Source organism: Macaca mulatta, chromosome 19, assembly GCF_049350105.2.
Source record: "Macaca mulatta isolate MMU2019108-1 chromosome 19, T2T-MMU8v2.0, whole genome shotgun sequence".
In the NCBI taxonomy this organism is placed as follows: domain Eukaryota; kingdom Metazoa; phylum Chordata; class Mammalia; order Primates; family Cercopithecidae; genus Macaca; species Macaca mulatta.
In genome coordinates this window covers 66,012,813-66,025,161 of record NC_133424.1, presented here as the reverse complement: position 1 = coordinate 66,025,161, position 12,349 = coordinate 66,012,813, and the positions used below count along the sequence as shown (strand labels likewise).

Genomic DNA, 12,349 nt, shown 5'->3' with positions numbered 1-12,349 from the left:
AAAAAAAAAAAAAATTAGCTGGACGTGGTGGCAGGCACCTGTAATCCCAGCTACTTGGGAGGCTGAGGCAGGAGAATCGCTTGAACCCAGGAGGCAGAGGTTGCAGTGAGCAGAGATCGGGCCATTGCACTCCAGCCCGGACAACCAAGTGAGACTCTATCTGAAAAAAGAAAAAAAAAAAAAAAAAGGCCAGGCCCAGTGGCTCACACCTGTAATCCCAGGACTTTGGGAAGCCAAGGCAGACGGATCACTTGAGGTCAGCAGTTGAAGACCACCCTGACCAACATGGTGAAACCCCCCTACTAAAAATACAAAAATTAGCCAGACATGGTGGCAGGAGCCTGTAATCCCAGCTACTGGGGAGGCTGAGGAATGAGAATCGCTTGACCTTGGGAGGCAGAGGTTGTAGTGAGCAGAGATCAAGCCACTGCACTCTAGCCTAAATAAATAAATCAATAGGTCGGGTGCAGTGGTTCATGCCTGTAATCCCAGCACTTTGGGAGGCAGAGAGGGGAGGATCACTTGAGGGCAGGAGTTGGAGACCAGCCTGGACAACATGGTAGAACCTCATCTCTAGTAGAAATACAAAAATTAGCTGGGCGTGGTGGCAGGTGCCTGTAACCCCAGCTACTTGGGAGGCTGAGGCAGGATAATTGCTTGAACCTGGGAGGTGGAGGTTCCAATGAGCCGAGATGGTGCCATTACACTCTAGCTTGGGCAGTAGAGCAACACTCTGTCTCAATAAATAAATAAATAAATAAATAAATAAATAAATAAATAAAATTGGGGGCTCATGACTGTAATCCCAGCACTTTGGGAGGTTAGGATAAATATATATATTATTATACTACATATAACAAATATATATAAATATATATTTAAAAAAAAAAAACAGGGTCTCACTCTGTCACCCAGGTTGGAATGCAGTGTCACTATCAGGGCTCACAGCAGTTTTGACCTCGTGGGCTCAAGAGATCCTCCCACTTCCAGCCTCCTGAATAACTGGGACTACACAACCCCACCATCATGCCCAGATAATTTTTGTATTTTCCATAGAGATGGGGTTTTGCCATATTGCCCAGGCTGGTCTCAAACTCCTGGGCTCAAGTGATCTGCCCAGCTCGGCCTCTCAAATTGCTGGGATTACAGGCACATGCCACCGCACCCAGCCCACATCAGGACTACACTGAACAGTGCAGGCACAGAACACGTGCATCCTTTCATAAAGTTCTGTTGGACGGGCCGGGCGCGGTGGCTCACGCCTGTAATCCCAGCACTTTGGGAGGCCGAGGCAGGCGGATCACGAGGTCAGGAGTTCGAGACCATTCTGGCCAACATAGTGAGACCCTGTCTCTACTAAAAATACAAAAATTAGCTGGGTGCAGCGGCAGGCGCCTGTAATCCCAGCTACTCGGGAGGCTGAGGCAGGAGAATCGCTTGAACCGAGGGGGCGGAGGTTGCAGTGAGCCAAGATCGCGCCACAACACTCCAGCCTGGGCAACAAGAGCAGAACTCCATCTCAAAAAAAAAAAAAAAAGAAAAGAAAAGAAAAAAAAATTAGCCGGGCATGGTGGTGCATACCTGTGGTCCCAGCTACTCCGGAGACTGAGGTGGGAGGACTGCTTGGGCCCGGGAAGTCAAGGCTGTAGTAAGCTATGATCATGCCAAGGCACTCCACTCTGGGATATCGAGGGAGACCTTGTTTCAAAACAATAATACATAAAAAATGCCTTTTAAAAAATTTTTTTTCTTTCCAGAGAAGGGGTTCTACCTGTTACCCAGGCTGGACTCGAACTCCTGGGCTCAAATGATCCTCCTGCATAGCTGGGATCACACGCACTGAGCACACTATGCCAGATGCAAAGAATACATTTCAATGAGCTTGATGCCAGAATTTTCTTTTTCTTTTTTTTTTTGTTAGAGTCTCACTCTGTTGCCCAGGCTGGAGGGCAGTGGCGCCATCTGTGGTCACTGCATCCTCCACCCGCCGGGTGCCAGCGATTCTCTTGCCTCAACCTCTGGGCAAGAGGACCTGGGATTACAGGTGTCCGCCACCATGCCTAGCTAACTTTTTGATATTTTTAGTAGAGACAGGGTTTCACCATGTTGGCCAGAGTGGTTTCGAACTCCTGACCTCAAGCGATCTGCTGGCCTGGGCCTCCCAAAGTGCTAGGATCATAGGCATGAGCCACGGCGCCTGGCCGAGAAATTTTTTTTGCTGCTGTTTTTACTGACAGAGAGCAGTGATAGCTCAGTCAGTCATTAAAAGGATAATTCCTCCTCTAAGGCCCTAAGGGGAAGGGGTGAGGCATAGTCTCATTTTCTCCATCTGTTGAGGATTTACTGGCACAGAACTGGTTTTTAGTTTACAGAGTCCTCTTTTACTGAATATTCCTAAAACCTTTTAGAAGAACTTAGTTTAACAAGTATTCGTTAAAATCTACTAACTTCCAGAGCCTAATTCATTGGTGAGAAATAGAGATTGAATTCCTTAATACCTGGGCTGTGTACACATTGGCTCTCGCCTGTAATCCCAGCACTTTGGGAGGCTGAGGTAGGAGCATCACCTGAGGTTAGGAGTTCAAGACCAGCCTGGCCAACATGGTGAACTCCCCCCGCCCCCCGCCGTCTCTACTAAAAATACAACAATTAGCCAGGTGTGGTGGCGGGTGTCTGTAATCCCAGCTACTCAGGAGGCTGAGGCAGGAGAATCGCTGGAACCCTGGAGGCAGAGGCTGCAGTGAGCCAAGATTGCGCCACTGCTCTCCAGCCTGGGTGACAAGAGTGAGACCCTGTGTCAAAAAAATAAATACATACATAAAAATAATAATAAAAACAGAGTTCTCTATTACCGGGAGTCTGTATGGAAGTGGACAGAACTGGAGGCAGCTGAGGACTAGGGCAGGTGGGTGGAGGGGTGAGGCCTCCAGGTGGGAAGCATGAAAAGCATCCTGCAGAAAGTGCTGGGAAGAGAAACTTCTTTCAACTTGGGTGCTATAGTTGGTGGTCTGCAAATTAACTGAAAGTAGACAGATCTACAGGTGAAAAGGTTTATTTACACATGCTTGAAGTTCCTAGTCATGGAAACCTCAGGGAACAGCCTGGAGAAAAGGTTTACATATATCAACGTAACAAACAAGGGCGTTTTTTGGCCTTCTATGGGAAAATGAAGGAGGGTCTATTGGGGTTCTAATGCTAATGGCGGGCTGCTGTGTCTTCTTTACTGGTGAATTCTCCCTCACCACGCCCCGCCCCCCAGACAGGGTCTCTCGCTCCGTTGCCCAAGTAGGAGTGCTGTGGTGCTGTCTCAGCTCACCCTAGCTGTGATTTCCGGGGCGCAATCTATCCTACCCTAGTCTACGCCCGGCTAATTTTTGCTCTTGTTTTTTGAGGAGACAAGGTCTCTTTTTTGTTGTTGTTGTTGTTGTTTTTTTTGAGACGGAGTCTCGCTCTGTCGCCCGGGCTGGAGTGCAGTGGCCGGATCTCAGCTCACTGCAAGCTCCGCCTCCCGGGTTCACGCCATTCTCCTGCCTCAGCCTCCGGAGTAGCTGGGACTACAGGCGCCCGCCACCTCGCCCGGCTAGTTTTTTGTATTTTTTAGTAGAGACGGGGTTTCACCGTGTTAGCCAGGATGGTCTCGATCTCCTGACCTCGTGATCCGCCCGTCTCGGCCTCCCAAAGTGCTGGGATTACAGGCTTGAGCCACCGCGCCCGGCTGTTGTTGTTTTTTGAGACGGGAGTCTCGCTCTGTCGCCCAGGCTGGAGTGCAGTGGCACCATCTCAGCTCACTGCAAGCTCCTCCTCCTGGGTTCACACCATTGTCCTGCCTCAGCCTCCCGAGTAGCTGGACTAAAGGCGTCCGCCACCGCGCCTGGCTAATTTTTTAAAATGTATTTTTAGTAGAGATGGGGTTTCACCGTGGTAGCCAGGATGGTCTTGATCTCCTGACCTCATGATCCACCTGTCTCGGCCTCCCAAAGTGCTGGGATTACAGGCGTGAGCCACCGCGCCCGGCCTAATTTTTTTGTACCTTCAGTAGAGACAGGGTTTCACCGTGTTAGCCGGGATGGTCTCCATCTCCTGACCTCATGATCCTTCCGCCTCAGCCTCCCAAAGTGCTGGGATAAATTCTCTTAAAAAGGTTGCCCAGAAGTAGCCAGGCACGGGGGTCATGCCTGTAATCCTGGATTCAAGCAATCCTCCTGCCTCAGCCTCCCAAGTAGCTGGTGTCAGGCCTCTGAGCCCAAGCTGAGCCATCATATCCCCTGTGAGCTGCACGTAGACATTCAGATGGCCTGAAGCAACTGAAGATCCACAAAAGTGAAAATAGCTCAACTCATGACATTCCACCATGGTGATTTGTTTCTGCCCCACCCTAACAGATGGATGTACTTTGTAATCTCCCCCACCCTTAAGAAGGTTCTTTATCATCTTCCCCACCCTTAAGAAGGTTCTTTGTAATTCTCCCCACTGTTGAGAAGGTACTTTGTGAGACCCACCCCCTGCCCCCAAAACATTGCTCCTAACTCCACCGCCTATCTCAAAACCCTGTAAAAACTAAGGATAATCCCATCACCCTTTGCTGACTCTCTTTTTGGACTCAGCCCGCCTGCACCCAGGCGAAATAAACAGCCTCGTTGCTCACACAAAGCCTGTTTGGGGGTCTCTTCACATGGACACGTGAGACAGCTGGGATTACAGGCATGTGCCACCACGCCAGGCTAATTTTGTATCTTTAGTAGAGATGAGGTTTACTCTATGTTGATCAGGCTGGTCTCGAACTCCCGACCTCAGGTGATCCACCTGCCTCAGCCTCCCAAAGTGCTGGGATTACAGGCGTGAGCCACTGCGCCCAGCCTGAGCCTAGATGTGTTTTTGAGAGGGAGTCTTGCTCTGTTGCACATGCTGGAGTGAGTGCTATGGCATGATCTCAGCTCACTGCAACCTCTGCCTCCTAGTTTCAAGTGATTCTCCTGCCTCAGCATCCCAAGTAGCTGAGAGGGCAGGCGTGAGCCACCACTCCCAGCTAATTTTTGTATTTTTAGTAGAGATGGGGTTTCACCATATTGGCCAGGCTGGTCTTGAACTCCTGATCTCAGGTGACCTGCTGGCCTTGGCCTCCCAGAGTACCGGGATTAGAAGTGTGAACCACCGTGCCTGCCCAAGACTTGATTTTTTAATAATCTTGGCTAATGGGGAGTATTTAGGTTGGAGAGCAACCCCAAAGTCTCTTATCACTGACCCATTTCACTGATGGGAACACTGAAACCCTGAGGGGACGTAATCTCTAGAGTCTGCAGCCCCAGCTCTCACCCTGGCTAACTGGACTGGGAAGCACATTTCGCAAGAATGTGGAGAAGCAAGAAAAGGGAACAAATAGGCTAGAAATAAACTGACTATAAGAAAGAGGTGCAAATCCCCGGGAAGCAAATGTCTGCAATTAGGAGCTCCTTTTGCAGTGAGCTCACCAGCCAGATTCCATTGCTGGGGGCACGGTGGCCGTGGCCACCTTCCCCATCAGACTGGGAGCTCCTCCAGGGCAAGGCATGATCAGCCACTTCTCTGGTGTGACAGAGCTTAGTTGCTGGCACGCAGGAAGCCTGTCATACGGATGGATGAGTGAGCTGATGACCCCTGATGAGGCAGGTTTGGGGGAGAATCTGTGAGTCAGCAGATCTATCAGGTAGCTTGGTGAATGATGGCTCACATTGATTGGGCATTGACTATTTGCTAAGCAGCATCCCACGTACTTCGCAAGCATCCTGCATTTCTTTTTCTTTTCTTTTTTTGAGACAGAGTCTCGCTCTGTTGCCCAGACTGGAGTGCAGTGGCACAGTCTCGGCTCACTACAGTCTCTGCCTCCCGGGTTCAAGCGATTCTCCTGCTTCAGCCTCCTGAGTAGCTGGGACTACAGGCTCCTGCCACCACACCTGACTAATTTGGTATTTTTAGTAGATACAGGGGTTTTCACCATGTTGGTCAGGCTGGTCTCGAACTCCTGACCTCGTGATCCGCCTGCCTCGGCCTCCCAAAGTGCTGGGATCACAGGCATGAGCCACCGCACCCGGCTGGCCAATTTTTATGTTTTTTTTTTTTTTTTTTTTAAACTCCTGTGAAATGTTGAAACCAAGCGAATTTAATCACATATATCCACTAATTTCTTAAAAAGGAAGCTATAAGAAAAATGAGGGGAATGCTGGCTCCTGCATTCTCCTTCTTGAAAATTCACTGTGCTGCGTCTTAGTGTGCAAGGAATGAAGGACGTGCCATCCCAAAAGATCCTGAATTGGTAGCCTGTTTCGAGTTGGAAACACTGGAGAAATTGTAGTTTCCGAAGGGCTTAGCTGACTTAACTCTTCCTGCAGGCAGCAAACCAGACATTCCTCCGGGAGGGGCACCCCCATACCAGGAAGAGAAGGCAGCCCTCATCACCAGAGACTGGGGATTAGAGGCTGCAATGGACCGGAGTAAATACGGTAACGAGATAGCCCTTATCTCCCACTCGTTTTCCCCACCCCCATGCACCTCCTGGCGACTCCCCTAGAAATCTATCCCCTTTGTATAAAAGCATCCGGCTGGGCATGTGGCTCCTGCCTGTAATCCCAGTACTTTTGTCAAGAAGCATGTGAACCAGAGAACTCCATCTGGAATAGGGACTGGGTAAAATGAGGCTGAGGCCTACTGCGCTGCTTTTCCAAACAGTGAAGGCATTCTAAGTCACAGGATGAGATAGGAGGTCGGCACAAGATACAGGTCATAAAGACCTTACTGATAAAACAAGCTGCAGTAAAGAAGCCGCCAAATCCCACCAAAACCAATATGGCCACAAGAGTGACCTCTGGTCATCCTCACTGCTACACCCCCAGCAGCCCTATGACAGTTTACACATGCCATGGTAATGTCGGGAAGTTACGCTATAAGGTCTAAGAAGGAGAGGCATGAATAATCCACCCCCTGCCTTTTTTTTTTTTTTTTTTTAAGCATATCATCAACAAATAACCTTAAACCAAGCAACTAGGCTGGGCGGGTGCCTCATGCTGGTAATCCCAGCACTTTGGGAGTCTGAGGTGGACAGATCACAAGGTCAGGAGTTCGAGACCAGCCTGGCCAACATAGTGAAACCCCATCTCTACCAAAAATACAAAATACAAAAATTAGCTGGGCGTGGTGGCACACACCTGTAATCCCAGCTACTCGGGAGGCTGAGGCAGGAGAATCGCTTGAACCTGGGAGGCGGAGGTTGCAGTGAGCTGAGATCGTGCCACTGCACTCTAGCCTGGTCGACTCCATCAGAGCCACCGGAAACTCTGTCTCAAAAACCAAACAAACAAAAAAGCATTTTGTTTTGGTCACTTCTTCAGATCACTCTCTCGTGAAGATCCCCGTGTAATGTATGAATACACGAAAAACTGATCAAACGTGTATGCTTTTCTGTTATTAAGCTGCCTTGAGTCAATTTGGTTTTTAGATCCAGCCAAAGAGTCCACATAAACGATAAGGGGGGTTTGGAGGTGACCTCTCACTCCCCTACAGTGTCCTATAGGCTCTGAGGAGGGAAAATTAAAAAAAAGAAAGCCATTTGATTCTGCATTTTACAGATTCCTCCCGAGTAGGTGGGACCACACGTGCAGGCCACCTAAAGGCCTCACTCCTTCCAGCACCATCATTTTTTTCTTTTCTTTTTCTTTTTTTTTCTGAGATGGAGTCTCACTCTTGTCGGAGTGCAGTGGCGTGATCTTGGCTCACTGCAACCTCCGCCTCCTGGGTTCAAGCTTCTCCTCCCTCAGCCTCCTGAGTAGCTGGGATTACAGGCACTCGCCACCCTGCCCGGCTAATTTTTTTTTTTTTTTTTTTTTTGTACTTTTAGTAGAGTTTCGTCATGTTGGCCAGGCTGGTCTCGAGCTCCTGACCTCAGGTGATCTGCCTGCCTTGGCCTCCCAAAGTGCTGGGATTACAGGCGTGAGCCACCACGCCCGGCCCAGGAGCATTTTTGTTTCCATCTTCCTGGAAGGCCATTCCACATCCGACAGACATCAGCTTGGGAAAAGTAGGTTCCTGGAACCTAGGGTCATCCAGTCCCTTTGGGGCCAGGATATGAGGCTGTTTTAGGGTCATTGACGTTATAATATCAAAATGTTAACATTGACGCTGCTGGGACAAGTGTTTTATTGGCCCTATTGTAGAAAAGGAGAAAACGAAGCTTAGAGATTGCTGTTAAGGGCGTCCTCTCGCTGGCAACTGGTGGAGTCCACGTTTGAACTCAGGACCCTGGCGCTAAACACTTTCTCACCTACCAAATGGTAGAGCGCTGGCAACTCTGGGGTTGTTCATCCCTGCCCCCTACTGGCCAGAAGAGGAAATGCTTGTCGGAGAGGAGCCCCAGTTGTGCCTGAGAGGGCCTCTATGGCGCGCCCTCTGGTGGCCGCAATGGAAAAGCGCATCTCGAGCTGCTATTTTCTGAATTTTGGAAGCTTGCAGTTTAGATTCCATTTTTTTGTTTGTTTTGTTGTTGTTGTTGTTGAAACACAATCGTTCTCTGTTGCACAGGCTAGAGTGCAATGGTGTGATCTCGGTTTACTGCAAACTCTGCCTCCTGGGTTCAAGCTATTCTTGTGGCTGGGCCTCCCAAGTAGTTGGCATTAGAGGGATGCCACCATGCCAGGCTAATTTTTGTATTTTTAGTAGACACGGGTTTTCACCATGTTGGCCAGGCTGGTCTCGAACTTCTGACCTCAGGTGATCCACCCACCTCTGCCTCCCAAAGTGCTGGGATTACAGGCCTAAGCCACCATGCAAGACCCTAGATTCCATTTTGAAATTCAATTTGGATTTAGGTCAAATTTGGTGTACTGACCTGCATCTATTATATCTGTTAGAAATAAACTTTCGGTGCCACAAAGGAAATACCACTCAAGCATAAATTTTCTTAGCAAGGCAGTTTACTTCTATAGGAGGGTGCAAATCACAGATGGAGCAATGGCGAGAGGATACCTGAACATGGGAGGGGAAGGGCTTCTTATACCTGACGCAGGTACCCGCTACCGCTGTGTCGTTCCCCTATTGGCTGGGGTTGGACCGCACAGTCTAAGCTAATTCCGAATGGCAATTTTTTTTTTTTTTTTTTTTTTTTTTTGAGGCAGAGTCTTGCTCTGTTGCCAGGCTGGAGTGCAGTGGCATAATCTTGGCTCACTGCAACCTCTGCCTCCCGCCTGTTTAAGCAGTTCTCCGCCTCAGCCTCCCAAGTAGCTGGGATTACAGGCACCTGCCACCACACCTGGCTAATTTTTTTGTATTTTTAGTAGACACGGGGTTTCACCATCCTGGCCAGGTTGGTCTTGAACTCCTGACCTCGTGATCCACCTGCCTCAGCCTCCCAAAGTGCTGGGATTACAGACGTGAGCCACTGGGACCAGCCTAACTGGCTGTTTTTTTTGGAGACAGAATCTAGCTCTGTTGTCAGGCTGGAGTGCAGTGGTGCGGTCTTGGCTGACTGCAACTTCCGCCTCCTGGGTTCAAGCGATTCTCCTGCCTCAGCCTCCCAAGTAGCTGGGATTACAGGCATGCGCCACCACACCCTGCTACTTTTTGTATTTTGTGTTTTTAGTAGAGATGGGGTTTCACCATGTTGGCCAGGCTGGTCTTGAACTCCTGACCTCGTGATCCGCCCGCCTGGGCCTCCCAAAGTGCTGGGATTACAGGCGTGAGTCACTGCGCCTGGCCAACCCTATGGGCTATTTTAAAGAGAGCAGGGGCTTGAGCCGGAGTGGCGGAGTGAGTTTGGCAGGAAGTATGTTACAGAACAGGTGACTCAGAATGACTCGGGGCAGAGCAGGTGACCAGGGATGACTCAGGATGGAGCAGGTGACCAGGGGTGACTCAGAATGGAGCAGGTGATAGAGGCTAGGAGAGGGTTGTTTACCAAAACTAGGGGCAAGGAGACGAAGAGAACGAGGAAGTTAAACTTTAAAATGAAGAATAAAGTGATAGATTCTCCCTGCGGCCTGAAAGCTTGAAGGGATGAGTAACTCCTCCCTTCTCAGGCCCCGTCCCAAGGCCCAGGCAAGGCCACTTGCACCAGCAGCGGGCCTCAGCAAGATAGCAGAAGCAGGAGGAGACCCGCAGGAAGACGCCTACCCTGACCGGAAGACACCTACCTTGGCCGGAAGACAGGTACCCCGAAGATGGAGAAAGAGGCCATCCGGGTATCACGTAGCAGTTACCTCAGACTAGGACACTTCCTGTTTACAGGAGACTATAAAACCGCTGCCCCATCCTCACTTGGGCCTGACGCCATTTTAGGCCTGAGGTTTCCTGCGCCCAGGCTGTCGTTAAAACAGCCTGTTACTCCACACAGCCTCCTGTTGTCTGTTGACGTGCTCTCAGGGTTGGAACCAATCCAAGAGCCTTGCACAAAGAACAGGGGAGCTGAACATACTGATCCACTGGTCCTTTGGAGAGGATCTCAGAACTCATTGTACTTAACAATTTACAGGCTGAAACCTTTGAAGAGGAATTTATTATATCCTACAATACCCATTGCATACACACTTGCTGCAGGAGTCGTCCGTCTTCTCTACCACCCAAAGTCTATTTGAGTCCTTCTCTCATATACTGAGTGTTTAATTTATATATTTAAATTATATATATGACCTTACAGTTAGAAATGGTATCTCTTGGGAGTTTCAATTTGCATTTCTCTTATGAACTAAGGTTTAAATATATTTAGGATTTCATATGCTTGAAAAAGCTATTTTATATTTTCTTGCTTTTGGTGTTTTTTTCTGTTGGATTGTTATTTTATTGATTTGTAGCTGTTTATATAAAGAAAATCTCCCTATAAAATAATTATTTGGCTGGGTGCGGTAGCTCACGCCTGTAATCGCAGCACTTTGGGAAGCCGAGGCAGGTGAATCACTTGAGGTCAGGAGTTCGAGACCAGCCTGACCAACATGGAAAAACCTGGTCTCTGCTAAAAACACAAAATTAGCCGGGCGTGGTGGTGCACGCCTGCAATCCCAGCTACTCGGGAGGCTGAGGCAGGAGAATTGTTTGAACCTGGGAGGCAGAGGTTGCAGTGAGCCAAGGTGGGGTCATTGCACTCCAGCCTGGGCAGCAAGAGCGAAACTCCATCTCAATAATAATAATAATAATAATAATAATTCATTTATTTATTTTTTGAGACAGGGTCTCGCTCTGTCACCCAGGCTGGAGTGCAATGGCGCGGTCTTGGCTCACTGCAACCTGCACCTCCCGGATACAAGCTATTTTCGTACCTCAGCCTCCCAAGTAGCGTGCACGCCACCACGCCTGGCTAATTTTTGTATTTTTAGTAGAGACGAGTTTCACCATTGTAGCCATGCTGGTCTTGAACTGCTGACCTTAGGTGATTCGTACCCCTTGGCCTCCCAAAGTGCTGGGATTCCAGGCGTGAGCCACTGTGCCCAGCGTATTCATTTATTTATTATTTTTTGAGATGGAGTCTCACTCTATTGGCAGGCTGGAGTGCAGTGGTGCTATCTCGGCTCACTGCAACCTCCGCCTCCCGGATTCAGGCAATTCTCCTGCCTCAGCCTCCCTAGTAGCTGGGACTACAGGTGCACACCTCCACGCCTGGCTAATTTTTGTGTTTTTATTAGAGACGGGGTTTCACGATGTTGGCCAGGATGGCCTCGATCTCTTGACCTCGTGATCTGCCTGCCTTGGCCTCCCAAAGTGCTGGGATTACAGGGGTGAGCCACTGCGCCCGGCCTGGCTTCCACTTTTGCAGGAGCAGGTTTAGTGGGGATGTGACAAGACACAGGGGCTTGGGCTAGGGGAAGTGACCAGGAAACAGTGGGGAACTGAAGGAAGATAAGGGTCAATAGCTGAGTTGTTTAGCGTATGGACTCCTAGCCTCCACTGATAGGAACGTTCTTCTCTTCCAGGCGCAGGAAGGGCGTTTTTCTCATGAGAAATTTTACCATCTACTTTTTTTTTTTTTTTTTTTTTTTTTTTTTTTGAGACGGAGTCTTGCTCTGTGCCCCAGGCTGGAGTGAGTGGCGCCATCTCGGCTCACTGCAAGCTCCGCCCCCCCCCCCCCCCCCCGGGTTCACACCATTCTCCTGCCTCAGCCTCCTGAGTAGCTGGGACTACAGGCGCCCACCACCACGCCGGGCTAATTTTTTGTATTTTTAGTAGAGACGGGGTTTCACCATGTTAGCCAGGATGGTCTCGATCTCCTGACCTCGTGATCCGCCTGTCTCGGCCTCCCAAAGTGCTGGGATTACAGGTTTGAGCCACCGCGCCCGGCCACGATCTACTTTTAGGTAGGAAGGGGGAGGTCAGATGCATCTGCTTTTCCCCACGGGCT

General features: G+C 49.6%; 1 protein-coding gene across 6 annotated transcripts in view; it reads right to left on the bottom strand.

The window, feature by feature from the left end:
• NDUFA3 (NADH:ubiquinone oxidoreductase subunit A3) overlaps positions 1-12,349 on the bottom strand; it is a 427,160-nt gene that overhangs the window by 310,332 nt on the left and 104,479 nt on the right. The window contains exon 1 of one of the 6 annotated variants that reach the window (XM_077981785.1): positions 12,076-12,079. The exons of 4 other annotated variants lie outside the window; for them this stretch is intronic. The gene's annotated coding sequence lies outside the window, so the exon portion shown is untranslated. Of the gene's footprint in view, positions 1-6,397; positions 6,403-12,075; positions 12,080-12,349 lie in introns of those variants that run through there. One more of the 6 variants, XM_077981749.1, reaches the window with a different exon arrangement.